Source organism: Sus scrofa, chromosome 8 (assembly GCF_054392235.1).
Source record: "Sus scrofa isolate SSC_HxYL_T2T_F1_AM1 chromosome 8, Sscrofa_HxYL_maternal_Yorkshire_Landrace_v2.0, whole genome shotgun sequence".
Classification (NCBI taxonomy): Eukaryota; Metazoa; Chordata; class Mammalia; order Artiodactyla; family Suidae; genus Sus; species Sus scrofa.
Genome location: NC_139390.1, coordinates 27,171,580 through 27,188,613, shown reverse-complemented (window position 1 = coordinate 27,188,613; position 17,034 = coordinate 27,171,580). Strand labels below are relative to the sequence as shown.

The window sequence follows — 17,034 nt, the reverse complement described above, 5'->3', positions numbered from 1 at the left end:
ATATAAATACTCAGTGTTATAAACATATTCAACTTGTACTTCTAGAAAGTACACTGGTTTATATGTTATTACATATACATCTATTGATGAATAAAAAGTAACAAATATTTAAATCCTGCTACATAGGAGCTTAAGACCAGCTCCTATGTAAGATTTGATTTCATATTTTTGAGTGTTCTAATTTCTGGAGCTTAAATTATCTACTAAATTATTAAATTACATTTTTAGGTCTTTGGGAAATAAAAATCACATTTAAAGCTACTAAATTTTTTTCTCATATGCACTGAACATTTGTCATTCATAATATTCTTACTATAATTTTCTCCTTTTTTAAGTATTTGATCTATGTTTCAAAGGAAAGTTAAAATATGCCATATGATTATCAAATAATGAATCACTTAGTCCTATCTAGTTTTAATCACAGAATCAGAATAATAGTAATATACTACATATGAAAGTGATTTTATTTTTTTTTTGTCCTTTTTTTTTTTGCCTTTTCTAGGGCCGCTCCCGCGGCATATGGAGGTTCCCAGGCTAGGGGTCGAATCAGAGCTGTAGCCACCGGCCTACGCCAGAGCCACAGCAACGCCAGATCCGAGCCGCGTCTGCGAACTACACCACAGCTCACTGCAATGCCGGATCCTTAACCCACTGAGCAAAGCCAGGGATCAAACCCGCAACCTCATGGTTCCCAGTCGGATTCGTTAACCACTCAGCCACGATGGGAACTCCATATGAAAGTGAATTTAAAAAATTTTTTCTGATCAGTTGATAAGTGTATAGAGAGAAGTACACAAACATGTATATAAGCGGAAGAGATGAATTTAAATCTATTTTGTATTTGGCCGAAAAGCAATTTTTTAAGGATCCTGTGAAGCTCCTAGGCTTGGTTTCAGTGTCTATGAGGCATATCTCTAGAGTGTAAACTTATTTTTTATGTCTCACTAAATCCTATTCTAATTCATTTACATTAGGTTTATAAAATTCATTGATATGTCAAAAGAACAATGGCTCCTTTTGGAGTTCAAAGTATGGCTCTAAAGGGACATAATGTGTTGATTATAGGTGATATACATGTATAATCCTTCTATCTATACATTTTTCTCATTGCTCTACAGTGATGATGAAATAATTCTTACTGTTGGAGAGATTCTTTTGAGAAAATGTATATATAAATCCTCTGTCAGATTAATCCAAATTAGTGTGTCAGATTAAAAAATCAGTTCCTACTAAGATCATGAAGGCAAGCCGCACTGCATAGACTATTCAAGATAGTGAGAAGATATAATGTTGAGTGTCTAAATCAAGGTTATTAAAATTGTATGGAGAGTTGACCGACAAATTTTCATACTAGCTTCTCTTAGTGCTGTTTATCTTTCTTACCTAACATTTTTTTCTAAGAACTGAATTGATTTCTTTTTACAATTATTTGAAGATTACACTAAATTGCAATCCTCCTATAGGCAGGCAGGAGCCACAACTTCTGCCCTCTTGTCCACATTGTGTATTCAGGCCCTTTTTCTGGCATACAGCAATCACTCAGTTACTGGTTACCGCATGCATGGTTGAAGGGTGGCCACATCTGTAAATATAGCATGGCTGAAAAAATGCATTGTGGTACTTGTTATATAGTACGTGATTACTTTCTACATCTTTCTTCCACAAGTTTCATCCTCAAATGAAATTTATGAGAAAAGAATAATTGGAATGTGAAATTTTATATCATGAGCAAACTTTGAAGAAGACATCTATTGTCAGAAAATATATGCATTTGGCTCAATTTCAGGCACAAGAAGGGACATGATATGTTTTACTTTATACATGCTCACCATGACTTTATTATTACTTTTAATATTCTTGCAATGATTCAGAAGAATATTTTGGGGGGTTCTTTTGGAAATGGATTGAGCAAATCAAACATAAGAGTACTTACCAGTTTGTGAAACCCTCAGGATAATTAATCATCACAGGCAGTACCAGAATCCCTTATCTATACTCTCTAATAACCACATGAATTTTCACTGTCTATAATAAGTGATATAGGATCTTCAGGAATAATGGGATTTGATATGGAAAAAAAGCATTCCTAATGCTAATTACAGTTTTTACAGTAGGATACAGAAAACAAGTTTATCCAGTATTATAAAGTTAGAAACAGGAATCAATTTAGTTTGAACCAAAGTTTTTTAGCAATTATCTTTTTGATGATTTCAACACTAAGAGAATCTAAATTACCATAATGTTTTGTTTATATTGTGTGTTTTTACTTGTAATTTTAATATTGTCTGACATACATTCTTTGGGTATATGTTTATATTTTTATATCAATAACATGGTTAAAGCAAAACATGTTTGTGTACACCGAGAATAAAGAGTTATTATATCTGAGTATCATTTTTTAACAACTACACAGAAAAATTTGATTTTCCATGTATGCTACTAGTTAATCTAAAATCTGGTGTTAAGATAATATTGCTGTGTATGCAGTTTTTATTTTCTTTTATGTTGATTATGTTAGCAATATACTACTGATATATACATATATTTATCTTTAAAATAATAATACAAAGACCATGAAAGCACTTTAAATACACAAAATAAAAAGTTATAATAGGAGTTCCCTTTGTGGCTCAGTGGTTAATGAACCTGAATAGGATCCATGAGGATGCGGGTTTGATCCTTGGCTTCATTCAGCGGGTTAAGGATCTGGCGTTACTGTCAGCTGTAGTGTAGGTCACAGAAGCAGCACGGATCCTACGTTGCTGTGGCTGTGGCTGTGGCTATGGCTGGCAGCTATAGATCCCTAGCCTGAGAACTTCCATATGCTGTGGGTATGGCCCTAAAAAGCAAAAAAAAAAAAAAAGTTAAAATGATGAAAGGCCAATGACTATATTTCTTCTATTCTACATGATAAGTGACACATGTTACATTTCCTAAAAAACAATAATTTTAAATTCTTTTAACACAATCATTAAATTATAAAGAAAAAGTATACTGCTAACTTTGTTCAACACATATACACACACTGACTCACCATCACCACCAAAGCCTGAAGTTAACAATAATCTGTTTGCCTGATATTTAAAAGCTATATTGAAAATTTCCTAAAATATTTTTACTTCACGTTTATTATGACTACACCTAGAGCCAGAATCATATTAATACTAGTTTGTAAACAATGGCAATAGTTTCTACTGCTTGAAGCCCAAAACTGACTGTGATATTTTCTTCATTATACAAAACACCTGATAAAATTAGCAAATAAAGAATGTTACAAAAGAAATGCAATTTGTAGATTCAAACTGCGATTGGATGTAAAGTTAAGACAAAATATAATGCTTGTATAACTAAATCATTTTATATTAGTTTTATACAGAGTTTAATTCTGGTCCTGTGAAAGTCTTCATGCATGTCAAAATTAATTTACCCTGGATTACTAAAAAAGCTCGTTATTGTATTTTTAATAAATTCATCTTATTTGACTAAAAAAGGATAATAACAAAATTTGTTTGATAGTTTCGCAGTAAACATACATTTCATAAAAAGCTGGGAAAACAAATAATGATTACATCATAACAGTCTTCATTTACAAATATAGTTTTCTCCTGAAAAATTTATATTGAGCTTATGAATGTTTAGTGCTTCACAGAGAAAATTCTATGACCTCACTTAGAAATTTGTTTCCTTTCTATGCTCCATAAAATTGAAGAGAATTGCAGAGCAAGTGGAAATACTAACTTTTATAATGATGAGCCATATGGCACTCGGTTTACTATATTTATGCTTAGCAGAGAGTATAAAATTATAGTTATTGCATTTTTTTTACAAAATGAGGTTACTACTTCTATTATGCTTACAAATTAGTAAGATGAGGATAACAATAACAAAAAATTCAGGTTACTTTATAGATTCTGCTGAGACTAACCTTTTTCCTAAACTGCTTTGGCTTATAAATAAGTTTAAGATGTGTATAAACATGAAATACTATGCTTATTAAAAAAATGTCCAGGTGAAATTTATGATACAATTCATTTGTCTTGGGAAACAACTTACTCCCAATCCAACCTAGCAAATTAGCTGTTTTTTTTGGGGGGGGGGCACACCCATGCCATGAGGAAGTTCCCAGTCCAGGGATCAAACATGCACCATTGCGGTGACAACTACGGATTCAACAGAGAACTCCCTAAGCATGTTCTTAAATAAAAACAAACAGAGGCACTACCTCTGATCTCCTGCCTACTCGGTATCTCCTCAACTGAGTACATTCAGATTGAAATGGATAAATTGGTATTTACTGATAAATTAATCTATAATTCATTATGAGATTGTATATGCTCCAAATCTAGTAAATTTTAATCTCCAAATGACCTGAAGAGGCAAAATTATGTACACGAAATGAGGTGGATTTAACTAATAATACAGTACTACAGTACTCCATTTATAAGCAATTTACAACTTCTGCTTAGAGGCAGCTCATATACTTTAAAGGAGATAGTAAAAAACATCTCTTTTTTCACATTATAATAGGAAATCTTAGGAGTATTTTTAGCAAAAATTATTAACTCAGTTTACATAAAATTTGAACCTCATGCACTGACCACAGAGGGAACAACATAATGAAATGACTCTTGGAGAGCAATGATCAAGTATATTGATGATAACACATAAAAAGAAGGTTGCATTCCATCTCACCTCCAAAAAAAGTGAGGATAAATCAAACATTTTTAATATCAAAATAGTCATAAGTTAAGTGAAAAGTCAGGTCACTGTGTTGATACACCCACAATGTTTTATTAACATAACTATGACAATTTTCTAACTCTGACAAATATTTATCACAATGAACAGATTTTAAAACCACAATAACTCTTGTCTAGATTGTCTTGGTTATGTACACTCAGTTTGAAAGTCATCATACTATGCCCTCATCTCAAGCAGCAAAGAACAATGAAAAGTTTAGTTTACATGTAGAATCTTTTCTATGAAATACATAAATACCAGCTATTCTTTTGGCAGGAATTTGGTATATCTTTATGTTATTTTGCTGCTATACAATCAGTATCTCACAATCAGAGCCTATTAGTTTGAGTTACCATACTCACAAAATGATAAATTTCTTTTACAGCCTTCAATTCCATCTAGTTTTAAATACTAGATCAAAGTAGCATTTTATAATGAGAGCCGGGCTGAACTCTGAAGCTCATGGTCATTGCACTGAATTTAAGAGTAAAAACACTATGTTAGTTTCAAAATAAATAGCATAAACTATCAAGTATCTACAGTAACAGAAAGAACCATAAACCAGGGAAACTTTCTAGTAGTATTTTTTATTTTCTAGAAGTCAGAAAGATTAGCTTTGCTTGCGTATAACAATGTACTATCATTTTGTAATGCTAACAGAAATGATTAAATCAAAAAATGTAAATGTAATCAGTTTTAAAGCCATCTGAAGACTCATCATCTAAGATATAAATTATAGGCTTTCCATGGCTGCTGAAAACTTAATAGCCTTTATTTCTAGAATACATACTATGTTGAAAGTCTGATGTTTTACACGGCTTAATGAGAATTCAAATCAGAGTGTTTCTAAAAGGGAAGAATTGGTTCACACTAGGTCAACCATGATAAAAACCTGTTCCTAGAGCTATCTGAACTACTGCATAAATCCATTCTCTTGTCAATTGCAACTTGTTTCAATTGCCCCTTCATATCTTTTAAACAAAATGTAAATGGACTTTTCCAGTCTGTAAGTGGATTAGGTCCCTCATACGTAGATATATCTGGTACATTTATTTTTAAGAACCTCTACTGTAGTGTCAGAATGATCAGACTTATCAACATGCATCTCAAAGATCTTTCTAAACTTTTAAAACCCCCCTCTTGGTAGCACAGAAGACTGTTCATCAACAATTTCCTTTTGCTTATATAAAGTTCTAAATTGGCATTATTGATAGCAATGTCATCTGCCACCCTTTTCCCCTGTCAGTAATTATAAAAGTGGTGTAGTTTAAAAGATGGGGCCTATTGATTCTTATGCGTAGTTCATGAAGTTACTTTTCTCGCTACCTGAAATATTTGGGAATGTTGGCAAGAAATGTGACAAAAAAAAAAAAAGGATGATTAATACAATCTCAAACTTTGAAAATAAATGTTACTTGAATTCTGACTGATCAATTTATAGAAAAACACTGAAGTAGGTGAGGACTGGATTCTTACATTGGGGATATTTTATGAAAATATTTGTATCAACTAAATCCTTGATTCTTAGCATCAGTTTATAATCTCAATGGAAGACAAACAATGAAAGATATGGTTTTGGGCACTCTGGTTAAAAACAAGTTTTAATCATATTTGTCTACCAATCCAGTGAAAACCATTTTTATACATTTGAATGAAAAAGTTCAGAATAAAATCTGGTGGGCAAAGTGAGATCAAACTGAAAACCTGGTTAATAATGACAGTGGATGAGATTTAAAGAGCCATGGTCACAATATGAATGGAGAATAGACTCTGTCATGCATGAGATATGTGTCTGAGGGGTGACAAAACAAATGTCATGATGCATGTTCATGTGAAGTACCTCCTGAAGGAGACTGGGCAGAAGTGAGAAGAGAGTTATCTCCATGGGCATTTTAGTCAATAAATATTTCAGTAAACTAGACTTGTGGTTGCCTAGGGGGAGGGGGAGGGTGTGGGATGGGTTGGGAATTTAGGGGTAATGGATGCAAACTATTGCTTTCAGAATGGATTAGCAATGAGATCCTGCTGTGTAGCACTGAGAACTATGTCTAATCACTTATGATGGAGCACGATAATGGGAGAAAAAAGAATGTATACATGTATGTGTAAGTGGGTCACTGTGCTGTACAGTTGAAAAAACTGATTGGGGAAATAACAATTAAAAACATATTTCAGTAAACTAACAGGTATAGGAAAATGTATTAAAACGTCCAATAAAGAGAGATGCAGAAGACCAACTAACTGTATTTTAACAAATCCATGTTCTCTATAGCCATGTTTGATTAAATCATTTTATTTTTCAATTGAGACTGAAGAGCGTCTCTCTCGATATAAGGTACACTTTATAGCTACTTCATTTTTACCTCTTTCGCAGAAACTGTCAAGTTTTTCACATATTTGTGGTAGGATTTTCCTTAGATTTGAATATCAAACTGTGTAGAACTGCCCTTTACATTTTCAAAAATACTTAAACATTCTTTAGTTGAATATTGGTTTTAGTTTTATTCTACTTACTATGGGTAAATGTATATATTGCTGTGCTTCCAGTTACATGTTATGTCTGCAATATGTAATTTGTTTCCATTTTAATCCATTCTCTGACCTCCAATTCATTACCATGTTATTGCCTATATTGCGTTTGGGAGAAAGAAACAAGGGAGACAGAAAGAGAAAGAGAAATACAGAGACAGAATTATTTCCCATGTGTAGGTGTATATGTATATTCACACCACACACATAAATATGCATGCACACTTACTTTATCCTCTTTTCTTGCTCTCCACAACTTCTTGACTATACTTCTGTAGTGTTTGTGTCACCTGCACACAGGGTACTCTGCAATGCAGCAGGTGTGACATACATTTTTTACGGGAAACTTCATCATATATCGTCCATGTGTAATATACTTCTTATTGGTTTTAGTTTAAAAGCCAAAGTTCTTACCAAACCTGAAACACTTAATGCCATTTCACCCCTGCCTACATCAACAGCCTCATCTTTAAACACTCATTCCTTTCCCTGTCAACACTCTGGTCAAAATATCTTTTAATTCTATAAACATACTGCATTCTGTTCTGTTCATGGCCATTGCATAGGTGTTTCCAATCCCTAAGACATTATTCCTGAGGTCTGTGCTTGGCTGACATCTACTGCACCCTGTAAGTCTCAAAGGGACTCATGATATGACTTTTTGTGGCCTCAAAAAATACTGCATGTTGGGAGTTTCTGTTGTGGCTCAGTGGTATCCAACCTGACTAGTATCCGTGATGATGTGGGTTCAATCTTTGGCCTTGCACAGTGGGTTAAGGGTCCAGCTTTGCCGTGAGCTGTGGTGTAGGTTGCAGACATTGCTATGGCTGTGGTGTAGGCCAGGAGCTGCATCTCCAATTTGACCCCTAGCCTGGGAACTTCCATATACCACAAGTGTGGCCCTATAAAAGTCCCCATCCCCCGCAAAAAGGGCATGTCTCCTTCGTGGCTGATATGGCCATTCTTCCAGCCTCTTTTTCTCACTAATGTGGCAGATGACTGAAGAAAAAAAGATGTGCCATTTCTGTCCTTCACTCCATTCCTAGGACTAGTTCGTTGGTCAGCAAATTGACTAAAAGTGTTTGTTTATTTGTTTGTTGTCTAAAGGAATGAACATGATATGAAGCTATCTATGGTTAGATATGAAGTGCTCCATTTAACCCCTCTTCCTCTTTCTCCTGGGTATCAAAATTCAAATGAGCTATTAGACATTGCTAAATTCTCACAGTACCCATGTTTCTGCCAAATGGCTATTATTCCTCCAACTTCTTATTAAACTCTACCACTTTGACGCTGTATTTGTAACGTTAGCATTTCCACCCACTGGCCTCCTGTGGAGAGTCTATGGTTTATTATGATTTTAGCACATCACTTACAATTCACCTGTCCAACCAATGCCTGTACTAGCCTAAGTATGTTCATGTTCATCATCGTAGACAAAGTGACACTTATACTCTCACCTCTGCTTTTCTCTTTGCCTTGCTTGAATTCTAATATCCAGAATCATTTTCCTTCTTAGGTAAATTATCTAAAATCACTGCTATTTTTTCCAAAATAAACTCAGCTCTTCTTTGCATTAAAGTAGCTTAAGGCCACTGAAGAATATTTTATAATCTGGAATTTATTACATGATAATATTAATAATACCTGCACTTACTATATGCCAGGCCAAACAGTTAATCTTCATAATGATATTACGAGGTAAGTGTCATTTATCACCAAATTCAACATTTCCAGTTTCCACTTGTCCATGATAGTACATTTGTCTCACTGAATTCATTCATTCACTCTTTGCTACAATGATTTTCATATAGTTTAACAGAACCCCTCAACCTTATCTCTGCCCCACCATTCTCTGAGGATGACCTTGCCACATCTTTCGCTGACTCATTTCAAGCCATTCGATGGAACCCCCCATCCTCCTGCTTCAGTCTCTTTTCTTTGTCTCTTCAGGTACTCTTTCCTTCCCTCTTGTTAGTGGCAGAATTGCCTCTACCATCCTCTTCTCTCTGGCTTTCTATGGGATATTGTTTATTATTCTCCATTCTTTTATGTAATTCACATTTTCTTCTCCCCTAGTCCTTTTTTTTTTTCAACTTCCAGTGTATTTTCTTTTTCTAGAATCTAGATACAATTCACTCTAGAAGGACAGTGCTCAAAACCATTTAAGTGACACCATGTAAGTTCTTTTAAACTACTTCAATATTCTCAAATGTGAGAATGCACATTCCAATAATTGGAACATTAAAACCTAGCATTATACTAATAGGTTTACTCTATGTTGACATACTTATACGGAAATGTAAATGAACCACATAAACTTTAATATTACACAATTTGGCCTTCTTATAAGTCAGCTTACATATAAACAAAGCTATCCTTTGCTTATCTGTCCTAACCTATGACATACCAAGAGACTTAAACAGGTGACTCCTCCCTCTTGGACAAGGTAAAAAAATGAAATCTTTATGCAGAAAAAAAAAAATACTAACTCAGAATTACCAAATTCTGAAGATACAGCAGATGGAACACCAGAAATAAGTTTTCAGAAACACGTATTGAAGTCTTTTAACTAAGTAAGACTGTAGGAGTTTACAATATGGACCAAAAGAAGACACAGTTTCTTCATAATACTTGTTTTAATGAGTCTCAAAATTCTGTGACAAACTTTGGCTCCATTTTTTTCTATTAAAGTGTATTAATTTTAAAAACCAATAACCTAAAATTATTGCTCCCACCCCCACACAAACATGGTCCACAAGATATTCTCCTTTCCTTCTGAAGATTTTATGATGCATTGTTATCATTAACCAATCTTTTACTACTAAACTTAAATGGCCAACTAAGACGAAGAGTTATAAGACCATCCTTCTACTACTGATTAAGACCAGAGGGGCAGGTATTGGGGATAATATTTGTTTTGCCTTCTGAGAAGACTTGCTGACCTTATCAGTTCCAGCTGCCTTCTTGTCCTCTGCTTTGATGCCACCCACATTAACCATGTCTCATGTCACAAGCAATACAATGCCCAGAGGAGGATGGTCAAAGAAGCCCTCCATGCACATGGGCTTACCAAGGACCATATCAATGGTGGCAGAATCACCAGATTTCAAGAATTCAGAGTTCATCTTTCAGCTTTTTCACAGAACAATAATCAATCTCCTCATTCAGCTCAGCGAACTTGCAAGCAATTTAACTGTCGTAAAAATCCAGCATAGATAAATATCCAGCACCGATTTGTCCTGGATCATTGTTCAGGACAATCACCTGAGCTATGAAGCCAGCCGTTTCCGTTGGTGGGTCCTTTTTGGTTTCACAAAGAACACTGCCACAATGGACATCTTTGACAGACACTTTCTGGACATTGATGCCATGTTGCCTCCAGGAAGAGTTTTACTCACAGATTCATGGTGCATTTCAACAGACTACTTCAGTTATAACTTTGATTAGAGCAAAGGTGACTATCATGCTGGGTTTGAGAACACCAGTCTCCACTCAGCTCACATGGATGGCCACTGATACCACCAATTTTACAGATGTCCTAGAAGAGCAGACACAAAATCTTGACAATTAGCTAAGTTTGTGGCAGCATGCACTCCAGCCTTGCATGCAGCATACTTCCGCAGACATTATCATCTTAGCGGGTGGCTATTTATTCCTTGACCCAAAACATGATAACACTTGGCTCCAGCATTTATAAACATTCCAACTATAAACTGGCACAAATATTACTGTGTTGGAGTTGTAGCCAATTTTCTTAATTATGTTTTGACTTCCTTAAAAATGTCCTCATATCTCTCTGGCTGCAGGGTAGCTTAGGGGATCCATCTTGTTAACACCAAAAATTGGTCTTTTCACATGAGTGGGTAAGCCAGAGGGGCATGCTCACAAGTCTTCCCATTCTTGGAGATACCTGCTTCAAATTCACCAATACCACCAGCACAATCAGGACAGGGATCAGTCAGCCTGAGATGTGCCTATAATCATGATTTTGAAAAAGTCTCTGTGTCCTGGGGCATTAATGATGATCACATAATACTTGCTGGTCTCAAATTTTCACAGGGAGGTATCTAGGAATGATACCAAGCTCACTTTAAGCGTTCAGTTAGTCCAAGACCCATCTCAGCAGGCTCCCTCTCAAATTTTTTAATAGTTCTTTTGTTAACGCACATTTGCAGTTCAGATGGTAGTGGACTTAACTGAGTCTATATGTCCAATGACCACAATGTTGGTATGGGGCTTTTCCTTTCCCATTTTGCCTTAGATGTCTTAGTGGTTTTCATGGCACCTGTGTTATGGTAGCAAATCCATTGTGAAAAAGCCCCATAGTCCTTTTAATCAATCTGCAATATTCAAACATGTGCTAATTGCTCCCATGTTGAGAAAAAGAAAGGAAAGGAAGATTCACCACACACCATATTCCCTCCCAGCTCTGTCCCATTGACAGTTAAGCTTCAAAGAGGAACTGACTATACCCATAACTTCTATTTATTCATCTCTCATTCCTCAACCTTTTCTCTTACATGTCATATTTCTCTAGGACCTTCATTTTTCACTCTGTACTGCTTACCTAGATGATTTAATCTCCCCACAAGTTGTCAAAAGTAGTTAACTCTATTATATTGATTTTGAGCTGTAAATTTCTTTCCTATTTTTAATATCAAAAAGGTAATTCATTTTTAGATTGATTGCATATCAGATATCTATCGGCAACTTTTATTATTTGTTCTCAGTGGTACAAAAATAATGGTACATTATTACAAACAATAGTATCTTCTCTATGAAGAAAGACAGAATTGGCATAAGCCAATTTTTTTTTTTTTTTTGGCTCTTTAGGGCTGCACCTGTGGCATATGGAAGTTCCCAGGCTAGGGGCTGAATTGGAGCTGTAGCTGGTGGCCTAGCCACAGCCACAGCCACAGCAACATGGGATTTGAGCCATGTCTGTGGCCTTACAACAGAGATAATGGCAACATTGGATCCTTAACCCACTGACCCATGTCCTTGTGGATACTAGTCGGGTTCGTTACCTCTGAGCCACAACAGGAACTCCATAAGTAAACATATATTGTTTCTCCAATTCCAAACCCACATTTGAGCAATAATGGTTACATGAGAACCATTCCTCAACATAGAAATGTTGGATTTCCCTAAAGAAATGTGTGTTCATCAGATAAAGAAGTGAATGCTTATGCTTGGATTACCTGAAAAACATATGCTCCAATTCCAGTCTCTACCATTAAAAAAAGCTTTAATTTTCACAAACTTGGAAGTCATTATCGATATTTGTTTTAAAACCATATTCAGCCATTCAATAAGTTCTATTTCTAAAACAATTATTAGTAAACTAATATTTATTAAAGGATTCATGTACTAACACTTTAGCTCCTTTGTATGAAATGTCTTAGCTTTATTAGAAAACAAGATAAAAACAAAAACTAAGAATCTGCTACTCCTGTTATCCTCAATTTACATTTTAGGGAACTTACACAGAATTTTCGAAGGTTACTAAGCTACTTAAGTGGAAGTCCAAAGTTTTATTTAAATACCTATTACTTTTTCTTTTACTCATGTCTTTCATGAAATTTATCAGAAAAGCCACTAAACTCCTTCTATTAATTGCACAGTGCAAACAAGCAATATTTTAAAAGAACAAATTGAATTGATGTTTCTCTTGCTAAAATTCTTTGTTTCCATTTTAAATATAGCCTAAAATTTTCAATCTACAAAAGCCTTCCTTACCAGAGCTATCTCCTTTTTAGGTTAATTACATAGCATCAGAGTATAGTGGGCAAAATAATGACTCTCCCAAAGATTTCCATGTCCTAATTCCTGGAATTTGTAAATAGGTTACATGCAAAGGAAGAAATTAAAGTTGTTGTAAATGGAATTCAGGTGCTAGTCAACTAACTTAATTTTTTTAGCCACACCCACAGCATGACAAAGTCCCTGAGTTTGGGATTGAACCTGTACCAGAGCAGCAACCAGAGTTGCTGCAGAACAATGCTGGGTCCTTAGCCCAACGAGCCACAAGAGAATTCCTCAACTGACTTTAAAATAAAGAAATTATATTATCCCAGTGAGATGAGAAAGAGAACTGGAAAAATGGAAGCGTGAGAAAGACTGACTTTGGTAACACTGAAGACAAAGGAGTAGAACCACGCATCGCGGAATACAGGCAGCCTCTAGATGCTGCAAGATACAAAGAAACAAACTGTCCCACAGAGACTCTAGAAAAAATTTAGATGTGTCAATATCTTGATTTTAACTCAAAATGACTCACTTATGAATTCTGACTTTCTCAAACATAAGATAATGAATTTGTATTATTTTAAACCATTCAGTTTGTGGAAACTTGTTAACAACAGCAATAAGAAACACATAGTGATACTGCTTTCAGGCATTCATTTATTCCTTCATTTAATCTTCAAATACTTGTGTATCATGCAGTTGCTATTACTTATTAAAACTGCATATTTAGTCATTTAAATACTCCAATATTCTAAGATGTACAGATTTTTAAAAATACATTGAATTTATTTTAGATGGATATATAAAAGATTCCAGCATGCCTATAACAGTAATAATTCTGTTACATGGATCCACAATGAGAAATCAATGAGTGGTTAGAATGATTCATACCCTCTTGCCCGCTATAAGTTTGTTCCTGTGCTAAAAGCTTCAGCAAAATAGAATCAAACAAAATAGCATCTATGTTCACTGGAAATGTAGAAAGAAGAAAGAAATTGAGTATCAAAGCAGTTGTGGAATATAAAGACAGATATGTCCAGGTGCTTAAAAGAAACAGCAAGTATAACAATGGGTACATTTTTCAAACTTTAATTAACAAGAGTGTCCAATTATAAAACAAGTTCCAAGCACATGGCTATCTATATATTCTTGTATTTTAATAGTTTTATAATAGTCAATTGTGATACTGAGAGGAAGCCATGTTTCATTATCTTAGAAATTTACATGGATTCATTTGTTTTGGTAATTGAATTTAGGAATTGAAATGATGGGAGAAATAATAACAACACTAAATTTTTGCATTGCCTCCTTTCCTATTTTATTCTTGGACTATATCAGTACCCAGCAAAGAAAATAATTTTATAAAACGTTTATAAAAATATAGCAACATGATTTTTTTTGCTTTTTAGGGCCACACCTGAGTCATATGGCAGTTCCCAGGCTAGGGTTTGAATCCGAGGTATGGCTGCCAGCCTACGACACAGCCACAGCAATGCAGGATCCAAGCCTACACCATGTTGCGCATGGCAACATTCAATCCTTAACCCACTGAGTAGTGAGGCCAGGGACTGAACCCACATCCTCATGGATACTAGTTGGAATCATAACCTACTGAGCCACAATGGGAATTCCAAAAGATAGCAACATGAATATTTTGATTTGAGAACAAAATAAAAATATCACCTCTAATTTTATTTCAGACTATGCAATATGTAAATTCCATTTCTGCAACAGATAAAAGTGAATAAAAACAGTGTTAAAATGAACAAAATAAAAATGAGTAATACTACAAAATTACGCTATGCTTCTCTGATATCTCCAATAAGGAAACTAGGGTATTTCCTGTATTTTATAATAGAATATTAATATAATGACAAGTTTACTTGTCTATACTAAAGGAAAATAAAAACAAATACATTGTTAGCAAAGAACATTCACTGTCTAATGTTAGCCTTTTTTGGCTTCTACAGTGATTCAACCACACTGATAATCAATACGTATCATTCAAATTAGACGGATGGTATCATATGAGTTAAAAATGATAAAATCTATATTATGTGGTGCATTTTAAACCAATTAAATTCTTATTAGAAAGAATTCTTGAGAAAGTATACTTGTAACTTACACTGCAGCTTGCACCAATGCTGGATTGATCCTTAACCTACTGAGGGAGGCCAGGGATTGAACCGACATCTTCATTGATACTAGTGGGGTTCTTACCCCACTAAACCACAACAGGAATTCCTCTATATACACACCATTGTGCTAAATGCTAATTAAACAAATTGACAATTTTAAGCAAATGATAAATGTCAATGTTTTGTTAATATCAAACCAAACACCTCAGGGTTCAGCTAAGGAAACAAAAGAGAGAGATGACTTAATGGACCCTTCTTCTGCCCTGAGGCCCTACAGAAGTTTCTGATTCCATGACTCAAGAAAAATGAGGTGCCCTACAGTCTCTTTCCCAACACAGACTATATTCTAGCTTGCTTTACTCCAGAAGAGAAAATTCAAGCTCTGTGTCTCTTTCTACACAATAAAATATACTGGAGTATTTTTAAACTTTTTCTCACTTTCCCCTAATGAAGAAAATAACCTGGGTTATTTCAACTTATATTTTCAAAGTTTTAACTATTTTCCTCCCCCCACTAGATTTACTGAGATACTGTTCCTGAAGTGAAGGTTCTTGTCTCAATGCAGAAGGAGTTCAGAAAACAGGACAGAAAGTGAGAAAGAAAAGAGAGGATTTATTGAAGTGAGAAATACACCTTTTAAAGAGAGGCAGACAGAGAGGCTAGCAGTTGCCTTGAGTTTCTCTAGCAAGCTGGTTTTAAGGAGAAATCAATCGCATGGGTGGAATATTCACTGGGAAGAATATTCTAGGGGTTATATTCCTTAATTTTCATTCCAGCTCTACCTTCCCAAAGGGAGGAGGGATTTTTGTCCTTATTTAGCTTTGATCAAAGTCTCATGGTGACCTACATGTTGGGTACTTCTATTCTGCACAGCTAATTTTATTATAATTTTATTGTAATGAGGGTATAATGAGCAACAGCTTACATTTGGATGCTGGAGAGTCAGCCCTTTTCCACTTTTTGTCTGCCTCCATTTATCACCCCAAAATGCGTGTTTTTCTTTTTCTTTTTTTTTTTTTTTGTCAGTTTGGAGGTTCTTGCTTTTCTTTGTCTGCCCATGGACCTGAAACTGACAGTATTAATGACCTGAACCTAGCCAGAACACAGATTGGGACTTGAACCCTAGGTTTTAAATTAGAATTACTCACCCTGTGTCTGGACTCACTGAGGTTCAGGTTCTTCATGTCTCTGTGCAGAAGGAATTCAGCGAGAGACAAACAAAGTGACATGCAAGAAATAGATTTATTAGGATAGGACACTTGTGAGAGATGCAAGTGGGCAGGCAAGGAAGCTCTGCCCTGAGGATCCATGGGCTACAGTTTTATCATCCAAACGGAGTTGGGGTTGGAAAAGCCCACCTCTTACTTTCTAGGAGTAGTACCTCCTCCTTAGTATCTGGTCAGACCTATTCAAATCTGCAGAAGGGTGGTCCTCAAACTCTTGCCCTTGGTCTGAATATGAATGCAGGCCCAATCCCATCCCCACCCAATGACCTGAGGCAATTCTTAAGGCTCTACTAAAGAAGCAAACCTGCCTTTTTGAGCAATTTATTTTCTTACAGAGATCTCCCAATGTCCCCTAAGTTTTCTTCTTTAAATATGGTCCCTTTAAAACAAGGACGTCTACAACTACCTGGGTCTACTCCATCCGTATCAGACCCTGCTATGGGCATGACACATGGTTTCCTGCCATCTGGCCCTATGCCCTCTTTTCTCTGCTTATAACTGTCTATCTACCTGCTGTAACAGTATAATTGATATATAATACCGATACTGGGTTTTTGGTGAAGAAAGAAGGTGAGCTATTCAGTAATGTCTAAGGGGAATGAATAAATAAATGAATATCCAGATTACAAGAGGAATTCAAGGCTGTAGAC

General features: G+C 35.2%; 1 long non-coding RNA gene and 1 pseudogene across 1 annotated transcript in view; both read right to left on the bottom strand.

The window, feature by feature from the left end:
* LOC146400378 (uncharacterized) overlaps positions 1–17,034 on the bottom strand; it is a 444,118-nt gene that overhangs the window by 121,090 nt on the left and 305,994 nt on the right. The gene's annotated exons all lie outside the window — the stretch shown is intronic.
* On the bottom strand, positions 10,049–11,523 carry LOC110262072 (elongation factor 1-alpha 1 pseudogene; annotated as a pseudogene).